General features: G+C 46.5%; 1 pseudogene; it reads right to left on the bottom strand.

The window, feature by feature from the left end:
* Positions 1–311: 311 nt before the first annotated feature.
* LOC136533879 (uncharacterized) lies at positions 312–8,166 on the bottom strand (annotated as a pseudogene).
* Positions 8,167–10,956: the final 2,790 nt, after the last annotated feature.

Below are 10,956 nucleotides of genomic sequence, written 5' to 3'. Positions count from 1 at the left end.
TACATCTATATCTATCTATTAAGGCTATGTTTGGATCGTATAGATAATGGGCTTTTTGATCCACGCCATTCTAATTTTTGAAGTTTGGAGATACGCCATTACAATTCATTTATTTTAGAGAACTATCATTATAATTTCATCTCTCTTTCATTTATGCCATTTGGTACACCTCGAGCGTACATAGGCCCACTTTTAGATGTGTATGCGTACATGAGCGCGTATAGGTATACAGAAACTCGTGTATGGGTGGAGTAGCGCACGCCCACGGTGGCCAGCGCGTCAGACGGAGCGGCGGCGCTCACCCACGGTGGCTAGCGCGCGAGCGGAAGGGCCGCGCTCGCGAGCGGCGGCCTTCTCCCTAGCTGCTCGATGTTGACGCTGATCACCGGCTTCTCTCCGGGTGCTGCGCTGTTCGGCACCGGCGCCATCTCCAGGAGCACGCTCTCCGCGCTCCCCGTTCACACCACCCGCGTCCGAGGGCTGCACCACGCGTATCGTGCACGCGTACCACGGGCCCGCCGCCGCGGCGGCGCTGTGGCGGGCGCACACTAGTAACTGTGATTTTCAGTGGATCGACTAGAGTAGATCTAGGCCGGTGAACTCATAGAACCATGAAAGACACGCACATTTAGACCTAGAACACTACACCGAGAGGGAGATAGGGGAGAGAGGGGCTGGTGATGAACCTGAGCCTCCAGATGATGTCGCGGTCGTGCTGGCCATCGCGGGTTCGGTGATGGAGGCAGCACACGGGCAGCGACGGGTGAAGTAGAGGTTGCACGGACGTCGATGCAGTGCGGTCGGACGTAGCAGTGACGACGGCGAGGATCAGCGGAGCTTCCCGTCGCTGGCTGCGCGCCCTCGTAGATCGGTCTAGGGTTTTATCGGTGGGTTTTGCGGCTCACGGCGAACCTCGTACTTTGAGCCACCGGCCCCCACCTCTCTCTATATAGCGCAGTGCGACGGGGGCCCACCAACCATGTAGGGTTGGGCGCCCCCGATCAGGGCGCGAGACCAAGGCCCAATAGGCCGTTGGGCCTATTGGTCAGGAGATCAATCTAACATTCTCCCCCTTGATCTCACTATTACTTTTATCTTTAAACTTTAAACTTCAATCCTTTAAACCTTACTCATTTCTTCACAGATGATGCATAGAGCATGTTTCATCGTCTCGGTCAATCGCCGATAGATTTGACAGCTACAATGCACGTCTCTGATCTGAAACAGTTACTTTAACTTTTGGGCCCTTTATAGTCCAGGAATCATAGGCTTTCCCTTAAACCCATGCCGGCTACATGTTCTCTGAACACGTTGGGTGGTAAGCCTTTTGTAAGCGGATCCACGAGCATCTTTTCGGTACTTATATGCTCAAGACTTATCATTTGATCCCGGACTTTATCCTTCACAACATAATACTTTATGTCAATGTGTTTGGCAGCACCACTTGACCTATTGTTGTGAGCATACTGTACTGCTGGATTATTATCGCAGTATAACCTCAGTGGTCTATTGATGTCGTCAACCACCTTCAAACCGGGTATGAACTTCTTTAGCCAGTTCACCTGCCCCGTTGCCTCATAACATGCTACAAACTCGGCATACATTGTGGACGATGTAGTGACGGTTTGCTTTGAGCTTTTCCATGAAATAGCTCCCCCTGCGAGAGTAAACACATATCCAGACGTGGATTTTCTATTATCTCCCGTATAATCAGAATCTGAATATCCCACTATATGGAGTGAATCAGATCTTCTATACATCATCATGATGCCTTTCGTTCCTTGCAAATAACGCAAGACTTTCTTTACCAATTTCCAGTGTTCTATTCCAGGATTGCTCTGGAATCTGCCAAGTAACCCGGTAACAAATGCCAAGTCAGGGCGCGTACATACTTGAGCATATTGCAAGCTTCCGACAGCTGAAGCATATGGAACCACTTTCATTTGATCGATCTCATATTGGTTCCTAGGGCATTGAAAATCCCCATATCTGTCGCCCTTGACTATAGGAGCAGGTGAGGGACTACATTTGTGCATACTGAATTTCTTTAAGACTTTTTCTATGTATGCCTTTTGTGACAGTCCTAATACCCCTTTACTTCTATCTCGGTGAATCTCGATCCCTAGAACGAACGAAGCTTCACCAAGATCTTTCATATCAAACTTTGAGGACAAAAACTTCTTTGTTTCCAGTAGTAGATTGACATCACTACTAGCAAGTAAGATATCATCCACATACAGGACAAGGAAGATAAACTTCCCATTCTTAAACTTTGCGTAGACACAATTGTCCTCAACATTATCTTTAAACCCAAAATTCTTTATTGTCTGATCAAACTTCAAGTACCACTGTCTTGAAGCTTGTTTTAATCCATAAATATATTTCTTTAGGCGGCATCCCAAACGTTCTTTTCCTTCCATGACAAAACCTTTCGGTTGTGCCATGTAAACATTTTCATCTAAGTCTCCGTTGAGAAATGCCGTTTTTACATCCATCTGATGTAATTCCAAATCGTAATGTGCCACTAATGCCATTATGATTTTGAAGGAATCCTTACATGAGACTGGAGAAAAGGTCTCATTGTAATCAATCCCTTCTCTTTGTGTAAAGCCTTTTGCCACAAGTCGGGCTTTATATCTTTCTATATTCCCTTGAGAGTCAAGTTTTGTTTTGTAGACCCATTTACAGCCTACTGTTTTGGCTCCTTTAGGAATTATCTCCAAATCCCAAACTTTATTTGCATTCATTGATCTCATCTCATCTTCCATGGCCTCAAGCCACTTTGATGAATGATCACTTTTCATGGCTTCTTCAAATGAGGTGGGATCATCTTCCATTTGAAATTCTTCAGTGTTGTACACCTCATAATCAGCAGGAATAGCTGATTTTCTAACTCTTTGAGACCTTCTAGGGGCCTCCTCAATTGGCACATTTTCTGTTTGAGGCTGTTGTTGCTCCCCCTCATGTGTGACAATAGGTTCTATAGGATCCTGAGGCACAGGTTCCTCATCATCATTCATTGTTGCCACAGGCGGGATAACAACAGGTGCTGGCACCACAGTGTCTTGTCCTGTTGGTGCAGCAACAACAGGTAGTGAGAAAAATGGCTCATGAATGATCGGAGTGGGTGCAAACACCCGCTTCTCTTCAAGGTCAATTTCTCGAGCTACCATGCTCCCCCTTATCATTTCATCCTCTAGGAAGACAGCGTGTCTCGTTTCCACAAACTTTGTATGTCTGTTAGGACAGTAGAAACGAAAACCTTTTGACTTTTCTGGGTAGCCAATGAAATGGCAACTCACTGTTTTGGGATCTAGCTTCCCAATGTTTGGGTTAAAAACTTTAGCCTCAGCAGGGCTCCCCCACACACGCAAGTGGTTAAGCGAGGGTACTCTTCCTGTCCACAACTCATACGGTGTTTTGGGCACCGACTTACTTGGTACTCTATTGAGAATATGAATGGCAGTTTTTAACGCCTCCATCCACAGACTCGTAGGTAAAGTGGAGTAACTTATCATACTACGCACCATATCCATCAGGGTACGATTACGCCTTTCAGCTACTCCATTCTGCTGAGGTTCGCCCGGTGTTGAATACTGGGCGACTATACCATTCTCCTGTAAGAACCTTGCAAAAGGTCCAGGAACTTGTCCATATGGGGTATGCCGACCGTAGTACTCTCCTCCACGGTCAGACCTGACTATCTTAATCTTTAAATCATGCTGATTTTCAACTTCTACTTTAAATATTTTAAATTTATCCAACGCTTCTGTTCTCTCTTTAATTGGATAAATGTAGCCAAACCGAGAGTAATCGTCTGTGAATGTTATGAATGAATCATAACCATCCACACTTTTCACAGGAAAAGGACCACATATGTCTGTGTGAATAATCTGTAGGATTCCTGTGCTTCGTTTGGCATCTTTCTTAATTTTCTTTACATACTTTCCTTTTATGCAATCTCTACATTGATCTAACTCTGAGAGCTCTAATGGAGGAAGAATATCATTCTTAACTAGTCTTTCTATTCTCCCCCTCGAAATATGGCCTAAACGACAGTGCCATAATTTCGACAACGCATCTTGAGCTCTCTTTCGTTTTCTGTTTCCATTGTTCGATGAGGATATATTTTCATTCACATCACATACGGAATTCACATTTTCACGAAGTGATAACAAATAAAGCTCGTCTTGTCGGAAGGCAAGACCAATACATTTATTATTAAACAATATCTGACATTTGCCATTTCTAAAATGGCAATCATAACCATCATGGTCCAATTTTGAAACACTAATCAAATTTCTTTGCAAAGAAGGTACATAAAGAACATCTCTAAGAATAATTATGAAGCCATCAGCAAGCTCTAATGGAAGATCACCAACGGCCTCAACATCTGCTTGTTCTCCATTTGCTACTTTAATGAAACTTTCGCTTCTTTACAAAGTTCTCATCGAACGGAATCCCTGTAATGAATTAGCAACATGAATAGTTGCACCTGAATCAATCCACCAAGTAGATTTTGAAAACTTTACATACAAGGATTCATTTACGAACGTAATAATGTTCTCACCTTTATTCTTCATAATCATCTTTAAGAAATCAGGACAATTCTTTTTATAATGTCCTGTCTTCTTACAGTGGAGACACTGGTCTTTAGCCACTGGGAATTGCTGGTTCTGAGACTGTTGCATGGGACCTTTTCCAGATGATTTGGAGGAAGAACTGTTATTATAGTTCTTTTTCTTATCTTTTAGGTAGTTGACAGAACCACCTTGTGAAACTTTTATTCTTTCCTCCTCCTGCACACACATGGCAATGAGCTTTTCTAAATCTCATTTTTCAGGCTGTATGTTGTAATTAACAACAAATGTGTCAAATTCTTTGGGCAAAGAAGCAAAAATCAAATGAATAAGGAACTCATCCTTGAGTGCCAAATCCATTGGTTTGAGCTTAGATGCCAGATTGCTCATTCTCAGTATGTGCTTTCTTATGCCACTGCCGCCACCAGAGTACCTTTCTGTAACCAGCTACTTGATCAGCTGGGTTGCATATGTCTTTGAAGAGCCAGTGAACTGACTCTTTATTCTGTCTAGGTACTCTGTGACCGTGTCACAGTCTGGAATTGAGCCCGCAATTGCAGGCTCAATCGTGTTCTTTATCACTGCCAGACACTTCTTATTGGCAGTGACCCATTTCCTATGCTCAAGGTCATAGGACATCTTTACGGGAGCAAAATCCCGCTCTCTGTTCTGCCATGCAGTATCAGTCTCATCTGTCTCCCTCACCGGTGCCTCAGGTTCTTTAGGGCACGGTGTGGTGACAACCCAGTCCACCTCAGCGAGGATAAAGGCCAGGTCTTTCTTTTTCTTCCACTCAATATAGTTATCACCTTTTAGAGTGGGGATTTCTTTGATACAACTCATCAAGTTGTATCCTCCTGAAAACACAATTCAAATAGGGTGAGAACAGAAATAACAACAATAATTGCATGCCTTAGTTTAACGTTGGTCAAAATTAAAACATACAATTATTGTCTACACTAATTCTACATCACCGTTGGGCAGAAATAGAATTAATGTATAACAAAAACATTATAATATTGTCATTAATCAACATTGGTCAGAATAACAACAATATTATAATCAATTTAAAACATATCCTTTTTCAAAATTAAATTCTCCCGTTGGTTCGAATTTAATAATGAAAATTACATATTTAAATACGCAGCGGAAACTTTAACATTTAATAATCTTTTTCCTATTTTCCAGAAGCAAATTTACTATTTACTGAACAAAAAATATCGTTGGATAAATTTTGTACAGAAAATTATCATAAAAATCAATTCAAATTAGTCAAACTGTTTTCTGGAAAATAAGGAAAACAAAAAAACTATGACTTTACTGTTCATTTGACCATTTCGGCCCAGCCAGCAAACGCGCGGCCCACGGCCTGCCCACGCGCGCGCGCGCGCCAGCCACTCGGCCCAGCTGCCGCGGCCCATCCGCGCGCTCCAGCGCACCCGGCGCCCAGCCGCGCGGCGCTCTCTCCCCCGCGCCCAGGCCGCAACCTGGGCCTGGGCCGGGATTTCGGCCTGGCGCCTCTTCCCGCCTGGGCTGCGGCGCTGGCCCAGTCGCGCGTGGCCGTCCATCTCCATCCGACGGCTGCCCGGCCGTTTCGCCCGAACAAAACCCCCAGGCCGGCGCTTCTCCCTGAACCCTAGGTTCATTCTCTTCCTCTCCTTCTCTCTCACCCCGCAGCGCAGCCCGGAGAAAACCCGCAGCAGCGGCCGTCCACAGTGGCCGAGGGAGAAGAAGGGCGGCACCGTCCAGCGCCCTCTCGCCGGCGTGCGTGCTCGCCCGAGGCTGAGCACGTCGCCGTCGAGGGGCCGCAGGGTGGTGCCCTGTTGCCGTGACCGCTTGGCGAGGTGCCGTGCGGATCTCGGCCCCGTCCCGCGCGCCGTTCGGGAGCGGCGCCGCGGTTTCCTATCCGCGCGGTGGCGATGCTGTCGGCGGTGGGTAGAAGCCCAGGTAGGCTTCCTTTTTAGGGTTAGGGTTCCTTTTAGGGTTAGGGTTTGGTTTTCCGATTTGAAATCGGTTCCTTTTCTTTTCCCCCGCGCGCCGGCGTGCTCGACGGCGAGGTGACCGAGCCACCCTCTTCCCCTTTCTTTGATTCATTTGTTCGGATTTTTGCCCGATTTGACGATTAGGGTTAGGGTTAGGGTGGAGACGGCACTGTTTTCTTTTCCCCGAATCACCTTCGGGTTTTAGGGTTCGTTCTTTGCATGAAAAACCGAGCCCTTCTTCTTTTCTCGGATCCGATGGATCGAGTTAGGGTTCAACCGAAATTCGGGTGACCCCTTTTTCTGCTTAGATCCACACTGGATCTAATCAACTTTTCTTTTTCTAATCGGTACCCGTTCTAGATCTACGTGCTAGTATGGCTCTGATACCATTGTTGATATTCTGTGGATCAACTAGAGTAGATCTAGGCTGGTAAACTCATAGAACCATGAAAGACACGCACATTTAGACCTAGAACACTACACCGAGAGGGAGATAGGGGAGAGAGGGGCTGGTGATGAACCTGAGCCTCCAGATGATGTCGCGGTCGTGCTGGCCATCGCGGGTTCGGTGATGGAGGCAGCACACGGGCAGCGACGGGTGAAGTAGAGGTTGCACGGACGTCGATGCAGTGCGGTCGGACGTAGCAGTGACGACGGCGAGGATCAGCGGAGCTTCCCGTCGCTGGCTGCGCGCCCTCGTAGATCGGTCTAGGGTTTTGTCGGTGGGTTTGCGGCTCACGGCGAACCTCGTACTTTGAGCCGCCGGCCCCCACCTCTCTCTATATAGCGCAGTGCGACGGGGGCCCACCAACCATGTAGGGTTGGGCGCCCCCGATCAGGGCGCGAGACCAAGGCCCAATAGGCCGTTGGGCCTATTGGTCAGGAGATCAATCTAACAGTAACACGACGCGGAACGGCCTGTCGCGGACCACGCCCACGGCCAGCAAGAACACGCCCGCGTCCCCACCGTCCTCGTTGATCGCGGCTAGCAGACGCCGGTGCTGCGCCGGGTCCGAGTGCTGCACGCGGAGCTGCAGGGCAGAGCTGTACCTGATCCCGTCCACGGGCCACGAGTGCGCGGCGCTCAGGTGGTCGCGGAGCGTCTCTGGGGAGCCGGCCGGCGAAGCCGCAGTCGGGCTCCGAGCATAGGCAGGGCACGCGCGCTGGTGCTCGGCCGCGTCGTGCCGTCGTAGTAGGTAACGTAGCTGCGGCACCCGTTCGCGTCGTGCGAGCACAGCACCTTGGCGGCTTGACCGAGTTCACGATGTCTTCCATCGCGCTGCTGATGCGCGCGTAGCCGCCGTCGTGGTCGCACACGTAGCACCGGCCGGCGCCGCTGCCGGTGAGCTGGAGATGGCACACGCCGCAAGCCAGGTGCCCGAACGTGCAGACGGGGAAGTGGAGCGTCGCCTTGGCGATCCGGACCGTGGTCTCCACTGCCGCGGCGGCGCCATTCACAGCTACCACCACTGCGCCTTCGCCCGTTGGTTCCTGCGGCTCCTCCTCCGGGATCTGGACTTCTGGGTTCGCGTGGCCCATGGGTGACTCCATCTCCTGGTAGGGCCGTCCTCGATCGCCTTGCTCTTCTGTCGGGTCGTCGACATCGGCTAGAAAGCGAACTCCTTCTCCTTGGCAGGGCCGTCCTTGATCGCCTCGACCAGCACGTGGATCCCGCCAGCCTCCTCCGCGGCGCTCGCGAGCGACGGCGTCAAGGTCGGCCAGGCCGACGTCGACCAGAGCGGAGCAGGATTCCACCTCTTGGGGAGGTTCCCCACTTCCCCAGCAGCTACCACCACTTCATGGAGCTGAACAGCGCACTAGGCATAGCACAGGCCGCTGCGGGCGAGCGCGGCAGATCCGCTCGCGCGCTGCCCACCGCGGGCGAGCGCTGCTCCACCCAAACACGAGTTCCTGTACACCTATACGCGTTTCTGTAGGCATAGGGGTTTGAAAGTGGACCTATAGGCTGGAGGTGTACAAAATGGCGTGGATCATGAAGAGATTAAATTATAATGGCAGTTTTTCTAAATAGACGAATTGTAATGACGTATCTTTAAACTTCAAAAATTGCAATGGCATGTATAAAAAAACCTTTTACTATCTACTAATAGTTATTTCTTTTGGATCCAAACAGGTACAACTAATAAAATAGCTAATTGATAGTTAGATCTCTAGATAATAACTGTCTCACTTGTTGGATGAAATCAAATAATGGCAGCTATTTGTTATCGTGTCATTTTTTATTAGCTATGCATTCAAACACCATCCAGCTAATAGGTAGGTAATAGTTAGCTAGTTAATATTAGATATGAGCTATTAGTTAGCTAACTATTAGCAAATAATGAATCCAAACAAGGCCTAAACCATTTATCTATAACTACATTGTTATATCAATCATGCGTAATTTATTTAATTGTTGATTTATTTATGCAAGAATCAGAGATTGGGTCAGGCATTGTTCTGATCTTATGTTTGATTTCTCTGCAGTGAGAATTTGTTCTAAATAACTAATGTTAGCTCACTACTACAGTAATGATTTGTAGGGGTGGCTCGGTCAGGCGGCCCTACAAAACCGTTGCTACAACATGATTTTGTAGGAGCGGTTCTCAAGCCGCGCCTATAAATCTGATTTGTATAGACGGCTACCAGCTGCCCTTACAAATTCTACAAATCAGATTTGTAGTGGTGGTTTGTAAGCCAGCCGCCCCTATAATTGTTTTCTCTGGGGGCGGTTGAGTCTAGAACCGTTCCTACAGTCCGCTTTCCCACAAAAAAATTTAAATTTTGGAAATTCAAATGTGACCAGAACATCTACATATATAATTCAAAACATTGTATCCACAAGCCCAGAATGTGACCAGAACATTATATCCGTTATATAATGCATATAATTTATCATTACATACACATCATAAGTCCAATTCGTTCCACAACATAACATTACAAGCTAAGACCAATGTCACATTTCATACACATTATTATCAACGGCCTAAGCTTAGCCTTTCCCACTCACGAAGATATTGGTGTTCAGGATGCCTTCCGAAGTCGGACGCTAGGTCATGGTAAGTGCCTCTGGCGTTTATAATCTAGTCCATTATGAAGCTGCAAAGGTCGCCACAAACAGATCTGATACCTATTTATTTCTAGAAATATTTTTGGTACATGCCAATGAAGAGTAGCTATAACCTTTTTTTAATAATGGAAAGCTTCTGGCTTCACACATTCTACAACGAAGATACATTAGGCCACGGTTTTTTATACCGGCAGAGATAACAATCTTCACTGCCGGTTAGTAACACCAACCGATAGTTGTTGATTCAAGCAACACTGCTGGTTCATCACACCAACTGGCAGTGTTGATTTCAGTAACACTGTCAGTTTAGCAACTAAGCCCGCAATGATATACGTCTGATCTCTGCTGGTTCACCACACAAATTAACATAGCTGGCTCTAGACCTAAGCCAGCAGTGTTGTACATACAATCACTGTCGGCTTGTGTGGTGAACTGGCGGTCGTATACTTTCCAATATTGTTATTTACTAATTTATTTCATTATTTTTTGTGTGGTACGATTCGTTTCCTTTGATTACTACACTCACATACATCACAAATCCATCAAGATTTATATTACAAATGTTACGGTTACAAAGAAAATGTATATATTACAATAGTCTATCAAGCATGTCTTTATCATATTGTTTTTTGTACTTCTTGGACCATGCAATGGAGAATGATCCGTCTGCATTCGACACCTCATCCATGATGAAGGTTGCTAGCACCTATTGGAATCCTCTGATCTCAAAGTCTACCAACTTTTGGTGGCCAAGTTTCTTGCGTTGTCATTCAAGCAAGATGATATCGAAATGCACAAGTAAGACAAAACATTAGATTGTTTTGTTGAATTAACCGATATACATGAAATCGGAGGCATGCACACCATTTTATTGTTTCCTTCCCTCTGTGCTCCTGCTGAGGTACTGGTGCATTGCCCACATCACATAGAAACCGCATTTGTTGTTTGCCATCGGCTGTTCTAGGGTTTCCATTGGCATATGATCAACCTCCCATTGGATCATCATGTCCCCCTCCAGATTTTCCTTGACACTATGTCACATTATAAAGTGTGAAAGGCGGTGACATTAGAATGTGCTATGTGATTAGAAAATAATATGTTACTAGGTTCACTTGCTTATTTGGCACTGTGAGTAGGTGCTTGATTTGAGAAAGTGACCTTTTTCTTTGAGTCCCATACCTCAGTACATGATTCTAGAAGTTTGATATCACAAAGTCCTACTTAATGAGTAATCTTCAAAAAAAGGATAAGAAGAACAAAAATAAGGGCCAAGAACACATACTTGTAGTTGTAGGCTAGGAGTATGTTTGATTTTTTATGT

Source organism: Miscanthus floridulus, unplaced genomic scaffold (genome assembly GCF_019320115.1).
Source record: "Miscanthus floridulus cultivar M001 unplaced genomic scaffold, ASM1932011v1 os_1277, whole genome shotgun sequence".
NCBI lineage: Eukaryota > Viridiplantae > Streptophyta > Magnoliopsida > Poales > Poaceae > Miscanthus > Miscanthus floridulus.
Note: the sequence above shows the minus strand (reverse complement) of the source record. Positions and strands in the feature narration are given on the sequence as shown.